The sequence below is a fragment of the Corvus brachyrhynchos genome, unplaced genomic scaffold, assembly GCF_000691975.1.
Source record: "Corvus brachyrhynchos isolate BGI_N302 unplaced genomic scaffold, ASM69197v1 scaffold242, whole genome shotgun sequence".
NCBI lineage: Eukaryota > Metazoa > Chordata > Aves > Passeriformes > Corvidae > Corvus > Corvus brachyrhynchos.
In genome coordinates, this window is record NW_008236636.1 from 216737 (window position 1) to 236702 (window position 19966).

The 19966-nt window shown below is 37.7% G+C and overlaps 1 long non-coding RNA gene across 1 annotated transcript in view; it reads left to right on the forward strand.

The window, feature by feature from the left end:
- The window catches only part of LOC108444808, a 155654-nt gene that overhangs the window by 126062 nt on the left and 9626 nt on the right, over nucleotides 1-19966 (forward strand). Inside the window, exons 5-7 of the long non-coding RNA XR_001859508.1 lie at nucleotides 2005-2056; nucleotides 4753-4851; nucleotides 16765-16872. This is a non-coding gene — a long non-coding RNA (uncharacterized LOC108444808). The remainder of the gene's footprint in view (nucleotides 1-2004; nucleotides 2057-4752; nucleotides 4852-16764; nucleotides 16873-19966) is intronic.

Genomic DNA, 19966 nt, shown 5'->3' on the forward strand with positions numbered 1-19966 from the left:
CTAACACAGTTTACAGCAGTGGAGGGAACAGGGAGACACTTTCACAGAGGAAAGAAAATTTTTGAGAACACAAACCATAAATTCAGATGCCAGCACTTGTCCCGTTCATTATGTTCTTTTCACTGATGTACAAAAACATGTGCCAATTGCCTAAGACCACGAGTACAGTAACATGAAAGATAAATCAGCTCTCAAGAAAAATAGCTACATAAGGATTCCCTTCTTACCAACTCTCTTTCAAGTACTGCTGCAAATTCAAAACACTGAGACAGTCTCCACTCCCAGATGTACAGTCTATGTCATTGTTGAACCACTTGATGTCATTAATCATGGAATAGAACAATCAATCAATCAAATAATCAGAGAATGATTTGGTTAGAAGAGTTCTTAAAGGCCATTTAGTTCCAAATCCTCTGCCATGAGCAGGGCACCTTCCACTAGACCAGGTTGCTCAAAACCCCAGCCAGCCTGGCCTTGAACACTTCCAGGAGTGGGCCATCCACAGCTCCAAGATTACTGAGCAGGTGTTTTTTTCTAATGTGTGTAGACAGACAGAGGTCTTCCTTGTTATACACCTGTCTAAAAGAGATGAAAAACTTTCTACAAGTAAAAAGACACTACACACATCATCACCTAACCTGTTAAATAAAAGAGTTGGCCTTTTAGAGTTAAACAGAACAAGTACTGATAGTCCCTTTTCACAGCACCAGCTTTTAACTGAATGCTATTCTGATGTTTAATTGTTTAGGATTGCAATAGGAAAGGTATACTCCTATAACTGTAAAGCAAATGCATCAGTTCTTCAAGAGGACTTGTTCTTTTTTTCCTGACATTAAAGCATGAAATCCTGGCCCATTTGAGCCCATAAAAATTTGGCTAATTATTTCAACAGAGCCAGACATAAAGGCTTCTCTTACATCCTTTAATCAAAGCAATGTGATCTGTTGGAAGCGATCAAAGTCCATATGAGCTGTATTCACTGATGTTAAGTCTTCTGATTTGTTGTCACAATTGAAACTCATCAAAATGCAATGGCTTTAAGATTTGTTTTACTGGCAATTGCTTTACTTCTCCCTGTAGTAGAGCTTCTTCCTCTATGTGCATATAGATTTATAATGGATATAAATCTAAATAAGGGACATGCAGCCGTACGAGAAGATTTAGTTGATGCATAGTACTATTTAAAGCCAAATGGTATGGCCAGTTGAACACAGACTTGGGGAAAAATTTGAGCTGGTTTTTCTTTTTTTTTGTGGTGAGTGTTGGTCTCTAACCAGCTCATTGTGATCAAAAATAAATCCAAAATAGTCTATTCTAATTGCTTTAATTTTATTCTCATTATATAAATAGTATAAATTATCCCATTTATGATACTCATGAAAAATTTCCTCTGTTATTTTGACACAAGAAAGCTAAATTCTGTTAATGTTAACTGAAGGTGTATAAGGAATTCAGCATTGCTGCCTGCTACAGCTGTGGTTTTGATCCAGCAAGTTAACAGAAAAAAACCTGTGATCTGCTTTTGTTATTAATCTGCTGAGTTGCTTTAGCATTCACCTAAAGCATGAGATATGTCAGAGTAACCTTCTCAGAGGTTCACAGAAACACAGAACAGAGTAATTCCACCTCAGAAATTAAATTACCCAGGTTTTAAGAAGTGAACTATTTGGATGATTTGAATTTGAATTCTTGCTGATGTCCACTGACTCAACTTTATCATTGACTCATTCAGTAAAATACCAGAAATGTTTCAATGGGTAAAGGCATATTGTAAAGAAAAACATAGCAAGTATACATAGAACCAGAAAAATCATGCAGCATTTCTTTGGATGTTAAACAAAGCTTAGAAGAACAAATGCCTCTCTTTGAGCACTAACTGTAACCTCCCAAGGCGTAAGGAGCAGAAAATAATATAGCTACTGTAGCATGATATTTTGCTGTACAAAATCAAGGAAATTTAAATTCTTTGCAATGGTAACAGGGACTTTCTTTTTGGTTTCCTAGGAAACAAAGTGGCCTAGACTCCTCCTGTGCCAAGAAGCAACTGGGACATCAGGTCAAAGGCTTAATTAAATTTCATGTGAATTACTCAGCAGTAAAAACCAGTTAGCCTGCTCAGGAAAGATGATGCTTCTTATGTCAATCAAAAAAGCACTTGGGTGGAAAAACTTTCACAATTAAAAGACAAACACAAAAATAATAATCACAACAAAAAAGCCCTGTGATGTAAGTGTGTCTGCTTTATAATTTAAGGAGCTAAATATCATCAATATTTCAAACCCTTAACTCTTTCTTGAAACTGATCTTTGCTGCCTGTTTCCTAACATCAGTAGAAATGACTTGTGAACATGAAGAGGAGGCAGCTCCACACTTTCATATGATATATACCATGGTCATGAAGTTCAACAAAACAAGTCTTAGGTGCATCATTAAAATTCATCTTCGTGCTGTCAGATGAAACAGAGTGTGTAACAGACTTCACAGTAAACTCTTTAAAACAACCAAAGTATTATCTTGAAACGTCTCAGGGGACCTAATTTTTGCAAAATATACAGAAAGGAGCAAAGACAGCTGCTCAACAGACACCTCTGCTCATAGTTTGCAAGCTGGCTTCTGGATGCTCCTCTTCACCAAACACATTTTGAATACTAAAAGCTACCCTTGAATGGCAGCTCCTCCATGCAGGCTGCCTTACCTGGACTTCTAAAGCCATCAGCTTAATCGTTCTTTACTTTGTGCCATGGTTTGTACAAGCAGCAGAGCAGAACTTGTGACCCCAAATCTGTTACTGTTTCACTGCTGAAATAGGGTTAAAGCCAGTGGTTCTATCCCAAATTTTGACACATAAATCAGATAAGGTTTTGGCATCACCTCCTAATTTTCTTGTGTGTGAAGTATCCCTGTGACAGTAAAGCTTAACAGTTTGCATTAATAGCAGATCAGCGTAACAGATAGTGTAAAACCCACATAAACTACACATGAATGCCATGCAGATACACCGACTCTTTGCAGATCAGATTCCGTTCCTGTCAAAGTTACATTTAAGTGGTCACAATTTTAGGCAGACTTCTTTGTACATAAAATGTAAAACATTTGTGGGTGCGTATGGAAAAACTTAATACTCTGCTTGTTTTTAAAGAAATAAGTAGAAAAATGTGGGGAAAACACCAAAAAATATTGGAATAAATATCTTTCTTACTGACTGAACTTCTCGGTGAAGCCATAATATCTAATTTTGAGGGTATCATCTGTTGGCAAAGAAATAACTGTCATATCACCATTTCTGTAGCATGACTTCATTGGCAGACTGGAAAAGAACAGCCAGATGGTTTGCAGAAAAAGAGCCTTCTTTAATTAATGAATATTTTTAACAACTAACACCCCCAAAAGACACAAATAACATTTCTGATAAATAAAATTGTTGAAATATTATTAGTTCTATCTTTAGAAGCCTTCTCCTACATATACATCCTTCTATATTAAGCAAAATTCATTATTTTGGAAAAAGAATTTAGATTAATTTCACATCTGAGAAGGGATTATTAGAACAGACCAAATGTAATATAAAATTTCTGCAGTTCCAGTTCCTGACCTACATATGGCTGTTATGTCAGTTGTTATTGGATTCATTTTCCCCAGATTTCTCTTCAGTTTGTAGCACCCTACTCACTAGGGATTACTATTTTACTAGGGAATTCATTTGTTCTTGAGACTGAATATCAAATTTAATTCCAAGTTGTGAATTTTAGACTTGGCAATAACATGTAACAAGAAGATTCTCTGACAGGACAGCCATTCTTTTATGATTAGCTTTTTAAATATTTTCATTGCTAATAGAATCTGACTTAGCATTTTAGTTTTTCGAACACTAAGCCCAGGATTCTCAGGAAACGTTTGAAAATAATGAGGTGAACACCGTATGTCTAAGGCATGTATTGCTTTTAAATATATGTGCAAAATGCATTCATCTTCATTGCTTTAAGAAATGATAACAGAAAATGCAGGCCCACCACTGAAAGAAGAAAGAGTACAGACAACTTATGATCCAGGGAAGGATGAGGTACTTAATGTCACTTTTTTCAGTCTTCATAATGAAGCATTTCTGTCAACCATTATAATAAGGCTTAGCTGTGACCATCAATATAAGTAAGATAATAAGAAAAATTGAGGGTTTGGTAATTAAATCAGAATCCCATATAAATCCCATATGACCAACAGTGATAAATTTAATATAAACAAGTAAGCTAATAGGCATTGGGGAGTTTGTAGAAGAGAAATCCGTGGTTGCCAGAGTCAAACTGAGAACCATATGCAGGTTTAAATACAAATGTTTTATGGAATGTTCCATTTCATTCCAAATCTCAAAAAGAACAGTCATCCTCATACAGGCCAGAATTATGAAAGAAATAATTTTTAGGACAGTAAGATTTTTCAGATTGAATACCCTGATGAAATTAACTTCAGAAAAACACCAGAAGAGCATTTCAGCCACCAGGCATTATTTTTAAGAGTTCACATAGATGAAATTTAAAGGCAATGGGAAAAAAAGTAAATACAACGAATATAAATATCTTATAAGACACAAGGTTGGCAGAAAAGAAACTATTTTAAATACAATCTCCAGTAAAAAAAAAAAAAAAAAAATTCAGTTCTTTTTTATAGGATTGCAGAACATACAAGGCTATTTAAACTAACCAGTATATTTTTTTCAGGAAAGCTGACACAAGATTTTTCCTGTTTCTGCTTTTACAGGTGAACATACCTTCAAATGCATTCAGCATGCTTCTCTTCTTTCCATTCACCTGACAAAAAGATGCAGTTCATATTGACACACGTTTTGAAGAGCTATTGGTAACAATCTTCCTTTTATTTTACTGGCTTTACTGAAGTCTGCATTTCTGCTAAAGAAATTGCAGTACCAATATCATGATATTCCAACTGTTCAGTCAATTCCATTTTGTTTGCACTGTTGATTCAGCTTACATGAATGAGATGAAGACATTTGCTTTTTTATTATATTTTTATGCAATATATTTTTTTCCTTTCAGATGGCTTAAAGTGGTTAATATTTACAGAATATCTGCAGAAGTTAGAGCAAAATTGCTCATGTTTGTGGTCACTGATAAATTTGCTACAAAAAATATGCAAATTTTTTTACAGGTTACATCATCACTGTAAGAGCAGAGCTCTGATTTTTTGGGTACTTGTGTTTTCAAAGGTTTGAGAATTGAATCCTGACTCGATGCTTCCATTAGTCAAATGGCTTGCTTTCCACAACAATATAGCTTTACTACTCAGGACAATATTAAAATAGTCCTGGAAATAGACACTATGATTTGCACTCAGTAAGGAGAGGCACAGAATTTACATGCACCAATTGATTGAATTCAGAGCTTTCACCATAAAAAGAAATTCATACAAAAGTATCTCAGTTTCAAACCACAGTGGTATATAATAAATTATCATACCCTCTAACCTCCCACCTGTGTTCTGCACACTAATCCCTTTCTGCAGTGAATGCATTTAAAAGTCTGAAGCAGTTCCAAATGAAAGTTATTATAATATTTTCTAGGGTCCTAGTCAAGAAATAGCTCTGATGAGAGAGCAAATTTAAACATCAGTTGGTAAGGTTTTTTGGTTTTTTCTTCTGGGATTTTTTTTGTGATTCAATAGCTTGTGGTCATGTTTTTCAGCAGTTGTACACTGTATTTAATTGTGATTTCTGAAATATTCCCATTTTTCACAGTGCAAAAATCAAGAAAGAAGTTATTTAGAAACACCTTTCTGTTTGTATGCCATCAGTAATGGTTACACTTCAGGAAAACATAATTAATGTCAAGGAGTTTACCTGTACATAGTTTATATTTTCCTTCCTATACCTGCAGTGAAGGGAGGCTGCTTTGCATCACATACAGCATGAAAGCTGGAATACCTCTGATGGAATTGCAGCAGTGTCTGTTAAGCCTGTGTGTGCCTGACTCATGTTGATGCAGAGGCTGATTTCCATATGGACATATACAAATGTGAGTGCTGAAATGCAGAGCTGAAAGACCAAACCCTTATGCTCTGCAGATGCAGGCAGGGTTCAAATGCCTGCATACCTTTTTCCAACACTTTCTCTTCAGTTACTTTAGTAGCTTACAACTTCCAGTTAAGTGAGCAGAACAGTTATATGAGTGGTGGTAGACTGTGACCTTTAAAACTAAAGCAGTTCTGAGTAATATAGGAAAAAATATACTGATTTATCCTTAGCTTCTGGTTTCAACCTCAGGTTTCTTGAAGAACCTTCATGTTCTTCTGGGTGCTTTGAGCTGCTAACATGGCCAAGTTACTAACACTTTTTCATAACCCCTCTCACTGAGTAAATTACCCTACAAAAAATTATCCTACAAAAATGTCTTTCTGCCTTGGAATTCTCCTGTCTTAATCCCTGGTGCCATCTTTGGAAATGCCTGCAGATGTGAGCAAATGATGGTTCTGGAAGATGCCATAGACCAATCTACATCCTTCAGTGTGGTTTTTATTTCATATATGTCTTTTTGTGGTATACACCTGTCACATGCTCATGCTTGAGAACACCAAAGTAAAGAGTCCCATGGGTGTTTCCATAATTACAGACTTGCAATATGTTTTCTAGAGGCTACATTTCTGTGAATTGCAAAATCATTCTAAAAGGTACATGTTCTAAAAACTGGATTTTGAGAATTCTTTAATCTCTAGTTCACACAGAGAGCTCACAGAGAACAGTAATTCTGGAACACCAATTCAGAATTTCATCTTAGCAAAAAGACAAGCCCTTGATATATCTGTTTAGTTACTCGTAAAATCATTATAGAACAATAGAAGTATCTATAAATTAGCCATATTAAAGTCTCTGACAAGAATATCTTTGCATGGGATAAAGCCCTGCCTTCGAACTGTTCCAATGGAAGTCCTGCTGATTGTAATGGAACGTCATGCAGGTGCCTGAAAACTCTTACAGCTCTGAGGCTAATGTTTTATTTGGTATTCTCAAAGCAAGCTAATAAGTCTAGGTCTGTGACTGCATGCATAGATGGAAAGTTGAAGTAATCAAAGGCTAAAGGCAAATGCCCTCGCAAATATGAGGAAGAGATGGAAATTGGTACTGAACCGTTTGGATCATGGTCTAGCTAGAGATTCATGCTCTAAAAGCATCCAACATATCACAACTAGCTGCCACTTCCAAAAATGAAAACATAGTTTTGATCAAGAAAATATACATGCTAATAGTTAAAAATTTAGCATGCAATTAACTCAGTTGGCTTCAGTGGGTTACTATAAATTATGTTCATTCCTAAGGTTTTTGTTTGCTTGTTTCAGAAGAACTGGGATAGGAATAAATGAAATCATCCTTTGGGTTGCTCTCAGTCATACAATGACTCACCTGCTGAGCTGATAACAGAACTGTCTCTGCTGGATCTGTATTGCTTTCCCTATGTTTCTGGCACCAGGCTCGCTGCTAGCTCAGTATGATCTGCAAACTTAACGTCACCATCTGCTACCACTCAAGTGGGACAACTCTTTCCCAGCATTCCTGATGTTTGATGTGCCAAAAGCAGAGATTTTAGAATTTCTCAGTGCTTTGAAATAAGAAAGTGCTAAACTACATCAGTTTTATGTCCATTCTGGTCTTAGCACTTGCATAACCTGAGCTGGATTTTGGAGATCTCTGATCCTATAGAAACCTTAAAAAAAAAAATCAGGATGCAGAAGTCATTCTGGGAATGTATGTTTATGGTGTATGTTTGTGGTGATTGTCACAAGACATACCCCTCATGTATGCCTGCTGACTCCAGCACAGCAGAAAGATAAAAAGGAAACAGAGTTGACTTAAATCATAAGAAACAGTTAATGACATCCTTGCCAATCTTGAATGGGAACAGTTGATGTAAACACAGAGGACTTTGGCAGGAATGTTAGCATTGGTAAAAAAACTTACAAGAAAATGCCATCCACAGAAAGGTGGAATAAATTGCAGGTAAGCCTGTCTGAAAGAAAATTTACAAGGACTAAATTTCCACTTAAACCTACCCATGTGCCAAGTCAGAGAGGCTGCAAGAACAGAAGAGGATTTTGAAGACAAAACTATAATAATCATAAACTGATTTTCTTTGTTCCATGTCTATACCTACTCCTGTCGACAGTGAAGGGGATAGTGAGTGAAGGCTGTTGACGAAACTGTGTGAGGAAGGGAATATGGAAACATATTTATATCCTCTAACAAGTGCAAGACCATCCCATTTATGCTTTTAACACATCTCTAAATAAGTTTCCAGAGACTTTTTCTACAATCTCTTCAATCTGATGGGGAAACAAAGCAAAATGGAAAATCCTACAGTGATACAATATTTTTAAGTTACAAGGACAAGACCCTGAGAAACACAGTCTAATGTCAAGGCCCTTCTCCAGGTGAGGGACTGGACCAGATGACATCCAGTAGTCCTTCCTATGACTCTAATCAGCAAGTAGTGTATTGTTTTATCTTACTACCAAAGAAACATGCCCTGGGAAGGGACATTTTTTGCTTGAATGTTCATACATTGACAAGAAGAGTGGGAAGTTACTATGCTGGCTATGAATATGGGTGTGAGACCCAATGAGACAAAATGACTGCTGAAACCAGTATTGTGTTCTTCCAGCAGATGATAAAGAAGGGTATAAGAATGGATCAAGCAGCCAATGATACTTCCTATTCCTGGTATTCAAGTATCATAATATAAATGATAAAGTGAAATAGCAGAAATAATAAATAAAAGATTTTCCTCTGTTTTCAGATAGCTCATTATTTCACACTCAAGAATAAAAGAAGTAAAAAAGCATTTCAATGAATTTTTCTTGATGGCATCCCTCATATTTGTTTGTTCCGTATGTACTGCTGTGGACAGCATACAGTGGCAAGAGATGACCTCCCATTTGCTTTGTCCTGTGTCCCAGTTTACAAATAGCTGCCAAAAAGCAGGGTAATCTGCACCTGAGTGTGCCAAGGTTGGAGGAATTGTTTGTAGTACAGGGCAAGACAGGCGAAAGAAGAATCGCCTAGCCAAGCCTCCCAAAAAAGTAAAAATAAGATTTCTTTTGGAATTTGGATGAGAAAAGTAGTGGCTATGGCAGTGCAGGAAGCTACTGAAAAATTGTTGGCTTGACAGCAAACTGAATGGAGGGAAAAACACTTTCCCTCACATGGGAGATGCTGGGCAGAGAGAAAATTGACTGTTATTCCTTCCTTTTTATTCTGCTGTTCCTGCCTAATACATTTGTGTTTTCTATTTAAGAACAGTTAATACTCCCTAGCATGCTGAAAATACGTTTGGTGTTCTTGACAGACTCATTTTAATTAAACCATACAGAAAGTCGACCTCCTGACTACTTGATCTGAGGTATCATATTCCCTGTTACCTGAGAAGAACCCACACGATTTAGACACCAAGAAATGAACATCTGGACCTAGAAATAAAATCCTGCCCTATGCCTGGATCTAGCTCTATTGAGGTGAATATAAGACTTACATTACAATTATCCCTTCAGATCTGGAAAGCACCTGTAAGGCTTTGGATAAGGTCTAAAATTAAAACAACTACCCCATCTTCAAATATTTTCACAAACTGGAAGAACGTTGGCTGACATATTCCAGGGGCCCAGGAGAATGAATTGTGCATTTGGAAATATATCTGTTTTGCTTGCTTTATGTACCCTCCCCGAGGGAACAGATCCTCTCTGTAGGTTCTTCTGGCTTCCTCCAGATGCTATAGAAATCCCTGAAATAGTGGATTTCTTCCCACAGCTTGTTCAGTGTCAAATCTTTCTTCTGAGAAATAATTTTACATGAAATGTTTCAGAAAAAGAATTTTTAGGTAAAATTTTTCCCTTTCCCAACTGAGCCTCCCAGACCCAACTGGTTTTTCTGCAGGATCTAACAAAATACATAAGAATTGTCAAAAGACATTTGGACAAACATTATAGGACCTCAGCAGATCTATTAATATTCATAAGTCGATATTTCTGGCAAACATCTTGGGTCTGGGAAGCCCTGTCACAACCATTTCAATTCCTTTAGAGAGAGCCAAAGAACCAGTCCCATGCCATTACCCATTGCTCAATGTAGTGTGCAGCTGGAGCTGGAGCTGAGGTCCCTTTCTGGGGATTCAGAGTGTGACAAAATTGCTGCTGGGCCCACTCTGCTAAACAGCACACATTCAGCAGGGCAAGTGCTGATCTCTGTGGATTTGCTTTGTTGGAATCAAACGTGCATATGCCCATATAGAAGTGAAAGCTACAGCCTTCTGAAGTCAGTGGGAGTCCTCCCCCTCTTTCCAGGAAGTTTTAGAGCTGTTTCAATAGCTTGCTAACCTGTTTTGAGAAAACATGCACGCAAACATCATAATTTCTGCCCTGGGCTTTGCAGGTGCATTCTTCTGCTCAATGTGACATTTCTTGTGTATAGCACAGATTCCTCAGGTTCCTACACTCTTATTTTTTCTAGTATTCAGCTCAAAAAAGACCTAAAATGAGATCATGTTTTTTAGCTACTTCTTTTAGACAAAAGATTAAAATAATCATCAAATCAGTTTGAGCTCCGGGAAATCTGAGGCTGTTTTTGACTCCTGACCATCAAAAACTCATCCTGAATTATATCCACACAGCCATGTTATGAGAGAGAGGCAGATGAATTAATAAAGATGTGTTCAAAAATTAGCCTTTTATTATAAAGATCAAGCAAGAGGAAATTGCCAAATAGATCTCTTACTGTATCTTCTGAGTTGTGAATTTTTAACTCATTTTGGTAGATATCTCTGGTTCTTTACAGCCACAACTATTGTCTTCAGTATTATATTTGCACAGAACTACACAACTCAATGGTTTACAGAAAGGGAGAATGGACAGAAAGTTGATGTGCAGTTCTGTGCTTTTAAGGCTTCAACTGATCACAGATGCAGCAGATAACACAGTGATTTACCTGTGTGAACCTTGTCAGCCCTGTGAAGCTTATAATTATTCAAATTAGAAAAGTTTATGGAGTTCGCAGGAAGAAAAAATTGCATGAGAGCCTTGAATTTTTGTTTTCCTCATATTTACTGATAACCCAAATTTTGTCATGTCTAGATTCTTCAACATCGAAATTAAGTGGAAAATACAGTTTGGCAGCTCACTAATGGTTTTGCCATTTGCAAGAAAAGTGGCTCTAGGTAGGAAAAAAAATGGTGTTAATAGTTAATGTTCAGCATGCTCAGCAAACCAATTTGGCTTTCAAGTCTGGCATGGCTGGTTTCATATTATACTGATGGATTTTTTGCAGCTAGAACCAGTGCTATTGAACATTTAATTTTCCTGTGTTTCATAAATATATTATGCTTTTCCATTTTCTATAGTGATAAAGAATAGTATGATTATTTTCAATATTTTGAAAATTTACATCTATTTCTTATTAAATTACCAAAGGATAGTTCATGTTTCGTTTTAACATAAAGTCCTTGGAGAAAATGCACATTGGAATGGTCATTTTCCTATATGCATTGTACTTTCAATGCCTTGGATCTCAAAATAGCAAAATGATATTAAACATTTGTATGTTTCTATTGCAATGGAAAAACTGCAAGGATTGGAGTTCTGTTTGGAACTACTGTTTGTGCACAAGGATTTAATAAACAGTAGCTAAGAAGTAAAGGACAGAGAGATCCATACAGAGAAACCAGTAGATCTTTTTTGCAGCACTCAGAATAACTTGGCTAGCTTTATTCAAGAAAGAGAGGAATTATTCCTGCAAAGTAATTCTTCTATGAGTGCTGTGGCACTTTGTTTGCAGCAAGAGACCTTGGGGTAGACAGTCTGTGGAGGATAGGGATGGGCAAAACTGCTGCTCCTGAAGAAAATCCATGCAGCTCTGCTTTAAGTGCTGCTCCTGCTTGGAGATGCACTTCCATTTTGCTGCTCATGGGTGTTTCTTTGGTGACAAAGGTGAATCCTGAGCTATAAAGCCGGCAACCCGGGGCAACCACAGAGAAAAAAGGACAGCTGATAAACAGGGAAACCCGCTGAACCAGTACCTCAGGGAAAGAAAGAGATGCTATCATCAATGGTTCCACAGCAAAAAAAAGGTTCTGAAAGTCAGGTTTTGGCAAATAGACACAAATACTCTTAAAAGAGGTAAGTCTGTGTTCTCAGACACCTTGAATTAAAAAATTCCTTCTCTGTAGGGCTTTGAGGACATAAATACCATCAGGTAATCACTTTTATACAGGTGGGGGTTTTTTTTCAGATTCTTGGAAGGGGTGCTTTGGCAAGATCTGACAAGCTGTCTGCAAAGCCAAACACTAAAAACTAAACTTTAAAAGGAAAACATTTCAGTGAAAGACATGCAAGTTTTGACACTCAGTCAAAAAGTTGGAGAGCAGCCAGCATTTTATACCCTACCTAAGTAAAAATACAAACACAAAGTCCTGTTCAGGAATTTGACTGAGATTGCTCTGAGACCTCCTTCTAAGGCCATCAGGCCCTATATAAAATGCAGTTGTCATTTTCCTAATAGTAATGGAGTGCACTGATCCTTATAATGACTCAATCATTTACCATGGTAGAGGAAAATCTGAGTTTGGTTCTTTGTTATCCTAAAAATTTCTCCTCCTCATAGGACTAGGATATGGGGAAGAGAGATCATACCTGTTGAAACTATGAGTGTGACAGACAGCATAGCCATGCAAGCTTATGTGTAAGGGCAAGAGTGGACAAAAGAGGTCCTGGCTTCCTGCTCCAGCTGTGTAAATTTAATCTGCAAGAATTGACTTGAGGAAACATCAGCTCTATTTAATTTTTTAATCACAGAATCACAGAATATGCCAAGTTGGAAGGGACCAACAAGGATCATCAAAGTCCAGTTTCTGGCCCTGCACAGAACCATCCCCGAGAGTCACACAATGAGCCCGAGAGCATTGTCCAAACACTTCTTCTGTCAGGCTTGGTGCAGTGAACACTTCCCTGGGGAGCCTGTTCCAGTGCCCAACCACCCTCTGGGTGAAGAAACTTCTTCTAATATCCAACCTAAACCTCCCCTGACTCAGCTTCAGGTCATTCCCTGAGGTCCTGTCACTGTCACCACAGAGAAGAGATCAGTGCCTGTCCCTCCTCTTCCCCTCATGAGGAAGTTGTGACGGCAAAGAGGTCTCCCCTCAGTCTCCTCTTCTCCAGGCTGAACAGACCAAGTGACCTCAGCTGCTCCTCAAGGCTTCCCCTCAAGGCCCTTCACCATCTTTGTTGCCCTCCTTTGGACACTCTCTAATATTTTAATGTCTGTTTTATATTGTGGCACCCAGACCTGCCCCCAGCACTTGAGGTGAGGCCACCCCAGCGCAGAGCAGAGCAGGACAATCCCCTCCCTTGCCCGGCTGGTGATGCTGTGCCCGATGCCCCCCAGGATACCCCAGGTTGGCCCTTCTGGCTGCCAGGGCACTGCTGACTTCAATTCACTTTAATTCCCTTAATAGGGTAGACCAGTAGATGGGGAAAAATATTGAAAGACACCAAGAGAGCTAGACTTATTTTGAAAAGTGGATTGTGAAGAACCCCATGAGGTTTGACATTGGAAGCTGATACTTCTCTTATTTGCAGGGGCTGGGATTCATATCTCTGGAGAGACCTGGCTCATGGGTGAAGCTGAGCCTTTCTGCCTCTGCTTACCTGTGAGCCTGCTAGCCCTGCTCCTGAAACAAAGATGTTAGATTTTTGTTGTTCTTGTTTTTCTTCCTCTTGCTTAATGGAGACCAGATATTAGTCTGGGCTGCTAGTTTAGATGTTCAGTTTAAACACCAAATCATTACCTGATTTCCTCTTCAGAAGAAATCAATATTAAAAGCTATGCATTTTAAATAATGACTCAAGAATGGCATTCTTAATTTCAATGAGAGCCAGGGAGATTATTCAATGCATTTGAGGTGGAACAAAATATCACTTTCACAACTGATCTGAAAATCCAAGTAAGTCAAGTGAAAAAAAAAAGAATCAAATATAACAAAATTTCTTTTTTTTTGCCTCAAGATGCTTGATAATAACATCCTGTGAGGGATACATAGAGATTTGTAATAATGATCATGGGGTCTCTTTTATGCTTATTCCATACATGAGCAGGGCCATGGAAATTAATGGATCTAACCAATAGAACTATAGGCCCACAGGATCAGGCACCTGATCAGCAGTATTTACCTCTGCTCTTTTTGGAGTGTACAAGATTTTGGAGGGAGTTGGGGGCAGAGGGGAGGCAAATACAAGAGAAAATATCATAGGACTGGGAAGGTCATCTAAATAAATCATAACTAATGAGGCATCTGCTATCAAGAATAAATCATCATCACTTTTCCACTATCCAATTTCCCATTAAATTAGTTTCTAGATATGACATCAGGTCCAATCTTTTCCTATGTGCATTGATGCTTTATTATTGTAAAATGTGAGCACTGGAAGAATGAAAATGGTCAATGTGTATCAGTAATCAGACTCAGTAATCACACCGCTTGAAAAGGTGCCCCTCTTGACGTGTTGCCATTCCTGAATCCTGCTGGCGTTTATGATGTACCAAATATAACTAAACAGTTAACTCCTACTTGTGCACTTTTGACAAGGCGGTGGATTCTTCACATAAGTAAATATTGGTTGACTTTTTTAAACTTGTATACACTATTAGTAGAAAAATAACACTACGACAAAGACTGTCAATCCAAGAATTTAATTGCAATCTAACAATTCTATCTTAATTAATATGTCTCCTTGGAGAGAGTAATTTTCCCTCAAAATACTGCTCAGATGTGCTGGATGGCATTATTTTCCTAACAATAATTTAAGAAAATTCTGTCAATATCATTGTCTTACTAGTTAATCTACTTTGCTTGTTCCCTTGTGTCCTGATTACAGGTTTATTTTTTCATTTGGAGTTATATTTCACTGAACTATAACAAAGAGTCATATAAAATGTAGTAATTAAATTTTATCAGTTGCTGGTGTTTATATAACCAATACATTAGTGGTTCCCTTTCTAGTGACAGGGTAGGCTCACTTACAAAAACGGTTCCTCCAAATTTAAACCAGGCAAAACACAGAACAGGATTTGGCCCATCATGTAGTCAGCATGTACCTTTATAGTTAAGAGTGTAATTGTTAACATGTGACAGTTGCAGCAACACTGAGGAAAGGGCATTGCTTGATTAACTGCCCTGGGACTGTCATATTAGATGGATGGTTGAGGGAGTGCTTCTTTCAGGACTCCCTGGCACTCCCTCTCTGAAATAATTGGTTTCAAAAGCCAGCCTTGGACAGCATGCAATTGTGTACACAATAGATCATCCAGGTACAAGGAAACTCAGCGGGAGTGGGACAGGCCAGGAATTGTGTTACAATTTAGTTTAGACTGGTTTCCATTGCCTCATAAACCTGGAGCTTCAGCAGTGCCTGAATTTTCCATCTCAGGGGAGATGAATTTACGTCGTACCTTACACAAGTGGTGATAACCCTACTGAGCAAATAATTTTTGCCACTTCAGTGTAGCTGCTCACAAATGGGGCTACTAAACGTTGCCACATCCCTCAGGTCTGATTTGCAGTTGATTGTGACCTTTTAAGACCTTTTTGAATAGTCCTCCAGCCCACAGTCATCAGCCATCTGTACTTTAATCCCCAGGCACGGTTCAGCCCAGTGAACTCCCAGGAATGAAGCTGACTGCATAATTTCTTCTCTGTTTGTCTTATATCTTGTTCAGCATCTAAAAACACATCACAGCTTTAAGCTCGTGAAAGCACAAGAAATTTGCCAGCTGCTGTCCCACACTTCATTTTCACTGCATTCTCATTTTCTGCAATTTCTCCATAGCATACAAGACACAAGGAGCACACCCAACATTTTCCAGAATACTTTGCTTGACACAGCATGAGGAAACCTTGAGTATACATTGGCGCTGCACTTTCAAAACACACAAGGCAATGTTGGAAGCTTTGGTGTGGGCTAAATTCATGTCATGTGGACTGATGAGAAGTGACCTCTTGGTTGGGGCTAAACATCAGTGAAGACTAAAATTTACACAGCAATTTCTGCAATCCTGTTCTTCCAGTGTGTCTGGGGGTTCCCCTTTGGCATTAAACATTCCTGATTCTCATTTGCTCAGGTCTGAAGATCAGATCTACATTAGTGAGAAAGTTTACTCTGTAGTTTGCAAGAAGCATGTACTTCATTGCATTGGTAAGATGACATGAAACTATTGTATGCAGTGTGTCAGCAAATTGCCTGGGAGAAGGATAGGCTGTTCTACATGAAAAGCAATTGGTACTCTGTAGCATTAAGAACCTTAAAACATGAGCATTATTTAGTTCTTTAAACAAGTTGTTGAAAATCTTACCAAAAAGCTTTCTTTATCAGGAGGAATTAAAACTTTAAATCAAATAAAAGGAATGAAATTTATTCTGGACAGAGAGAGAGCAACTAGAAGCCAGTCATGGTCCAGAGCATCAGAAGACTGAGAAAGACATTTCAGAATAGAAGAAAATTCCTCTTTCTTATGAAGTCAACTTCTACTCATTCTCAGTGACAGATAGGAAAAGGCTGCCTTAAAATATATAGTCCCAATGCGGTGTTTTCAAAGGTATCTTCCACACATAGGTGCTTATGTTGAGAGGTACCCAGCAACTTGAAGTGAGAAGCTCTGCTTTTCTTGGCTCTGGACACATTGAAGAATTTCTTGCCTGCATTGTACAAAATTCCTTCCCAAAACAGGTTGTTCCCTTGGAACTAGTGATATGGAGTCCATCAGGAGATGGAAATTCAGGACCCTTGCCTAGTTTCCTATTTGAACAATTGCTTTCACCATAAATGAAGACAAGAGTGAGTATATTACAACTTTTCATTAAAAATTTCTAAAGCTTGTATTCAGAAAAGCCAACATATTTCACTTTGGGTTGATTCAGCTTTAAGATGAATTTATCTGAGCTACTATCTTTAGGAAAATGTGCTTCAAATGCTGAATAGCTCTGTTCACTCAGGTTTCCTAGCTGGAGAATGTTTTACGTGTTCTTGGTTGGGCCATGGTTTTAGTGCAATGCACAGCCTCAGGGGAGACCATGTGCTGCATGGGCCAGGTGGTCCCATACCCCAGCCTAGTCCATATGAAGCATTCTTGGTGTCACTGTCTTGGATTAACCAGTGAAAAGCAAACGTGTGGATTAGGTTTTCAGAGCAGGTAGAACAAATCTTTTCAGTACATATTACACATATGGGAAAAATACTGTGTTGAGAGAGATAAAACAAAAAGAGATTATTGAAACACAAGTGCAAAGCAGCAAGTGAAGTTGCTGGAGACAACTTCTACATGTGCAGAAGACACCTAACATATCTCTGGAGTAGCCATCCCTGTTTTACATGGACTGGGCCCCAGGGGTGAGGATTTACCCTCTAGTCCCTACCTCTTTTAGCTGTTGATTTGGACTGTATGAATGAAGTTTAGTTTTGTGTAAAGCAACATTGGTGGTGCTTCAAAGCTGCAGGTTATTCAATGAGCCTGGTATGTCAGTGGGAAAATAAATCAGTTTCTGTAAACCAGGAAAAATAAAGCACTCAGTGGGTCATCCTCCAAATTTAACGGAGAGATTCTGTAAGTTTGATTTGCTTGTTTTGTGGTGCTCCCAGGGGCTTTGTTTTGTTTAGAGTTTGGTATTAAGTATTCTAACTGTGACTGTAGATGGGGGCCTTTTTAATTTGCATAATTTTCTCACGGGACTACAGCTGCTAATTTGGTGATTAATTATCCATATTACACACTGTTTATTTGACCATGCCTAGATTAATTTCTCTTTCCAAGCAAATCACATTCAGATATGAATTTGCATATCTTGATTACATTTTAATGCCTTGGCTATCATTTTTTCTTCCCTGGGTACCTCATGAGATTACAGTAGAGTGCTCAAGCAGAGAATGATGGAATGTCTTAAATGACATTGTGTATCACTGGACAGACCATGCACACAACTCCATGTTAATGGAAGAAATGTTCCTTTAACTATCAGGGAGGTTATGACACCTAGACTGTAGATCCTTTGCTAGTTTTGTGGCATTATTACTTATGGTGATATGAAGAAAATAGCTCATATATGTTTACAAATTTAAAAGATACTTATGTTCATAGATTTTCATCTACATTCAAGCTTTTCCAAATTTTTTCCACCTTTATAGGAAGAATAAACATATGTAACACTTCTCCCTGATTTAACAGTAGAAGTCACAGGTATAGAATATGTATTTGGAGAACAAGGTTCAGAATGCAACATAGAAAAACCACTGAATATATTCCAAAAAAAAGCAGAAAACAAATTTGCTCCTGACACAATTTTCTGAGACAAATTTTTGCAGAAATTGCATTCTAACACAGCTGGAATCTGTGCAAACAACAGGAAAAATTATTAGCTTATTCACAAAAAGCTTTCCAAGGATCACTCTATTATCCCAAGAGACAACTAGGAAATTCTCTGTATAAGGCAAGCTGCTTATCCTGAATAACTACAGGTTATATTTGGAATTTTGTGTGTCTCTTTTATTTACTTTTACAGCATATGCACTACAGAGGCACTACAGCTAAGTATAGTCTTAAAAATAGAATAATATTTATTGTATAAAGCATAAATTTTTATACATCTTATTAAAAAGAGTGCTTTCATATGCATATTTGTCTAGTTCATCATAGCAATGATCTGTGCACAACATAAATTACTAAATGCAGTACACCACTGTTGTAAAAGTAATCAGTTCCATCATTCTTCACCAGAAAATGAAGACAAAAATACACTGAGATCTCCAAACTTGTGGTTACAAATAGGCTCACTTGGGAAGGGAGAGGAATGTTAAATAGATTAACTTATAGGAATCATTAACACTGATTCTATTTAATCTCTTCTAAGTGCTCCTCCAACACTACTTGTATTCAGGAAAAGAAAGCTAGCAAGTAGAACTGTAACTGTTAAAACTTGATAACCCAAACATATTCCTATCTTTTGGAGGGGAATTATTTGTGTGTTTAGAGCATTTTATCACCATATGAAAGTCAATGACTCCTACCCACAGAAGATTTCAAGAAGTATGTCAAAATATTGGGAGCCTGACCCTAAAAACACATCTCTGTTAAAATCAATTTGATTATTCATATGAGTGAAGTTTTTCACATGTGTTAGTGTTTGCTGTAGCAGACCCTTGACCTTTGGCTTTATGGGAAGACAACACAGTTGTCATGATTTCACAACATAAATAGACACTATTAAAAGACCCAAAGTAACAACATAGGCTTACTGGGATTAAAAACAAAGCATCATAAATGTTTATGGGTATCGCAAATAAAGGGCAAATTCGAGTTCATGTGAGCTGTGCACATTTTTTGTTTGAAGTCCAAGTTCATGAGCTGAAGCTCTCCTCAAGAAATGCCTGCCAGCACTTGTACACATATTCCTGTATCAGTTTGATCCTCCTTTTAAAAACAAAACTGTTTTGTTGCACAATGAAGATGAAAAACAAATTAAACCAGAATTAATACTCCCTAGGGAATGAAAACCAGCTTTGGAAATCACATACAAACTTTTAATCATTATATTTTAGATTGCAAGACTTTCAAAAGCCAAAGTAACATTTAAAAAAATAAGTGGGTGGGAGACTACATCATGAAGCCCCCAAACACAATAAACAAAGCTGCTGGCAAACTTGATGCCTTTCTCTTTCCAAAACAGTGTTCTTTGTGTTATTGTCCTCAGTGAGGCATGAAGGGTTTGGATGAAATTCTTGCCACATTGAAACAAATGTTAAAAACTATTGATTTTCAGCCAAAATGTCATCCTCTGTATTAAATGAACAGAACGAAGGGGGAAGAAAACTGTGACCAAACAGGCCCATAGCACAGAAAGCAGAGCCTGCTGTGGGCTGCAGCCACTGGCTGGGGGTG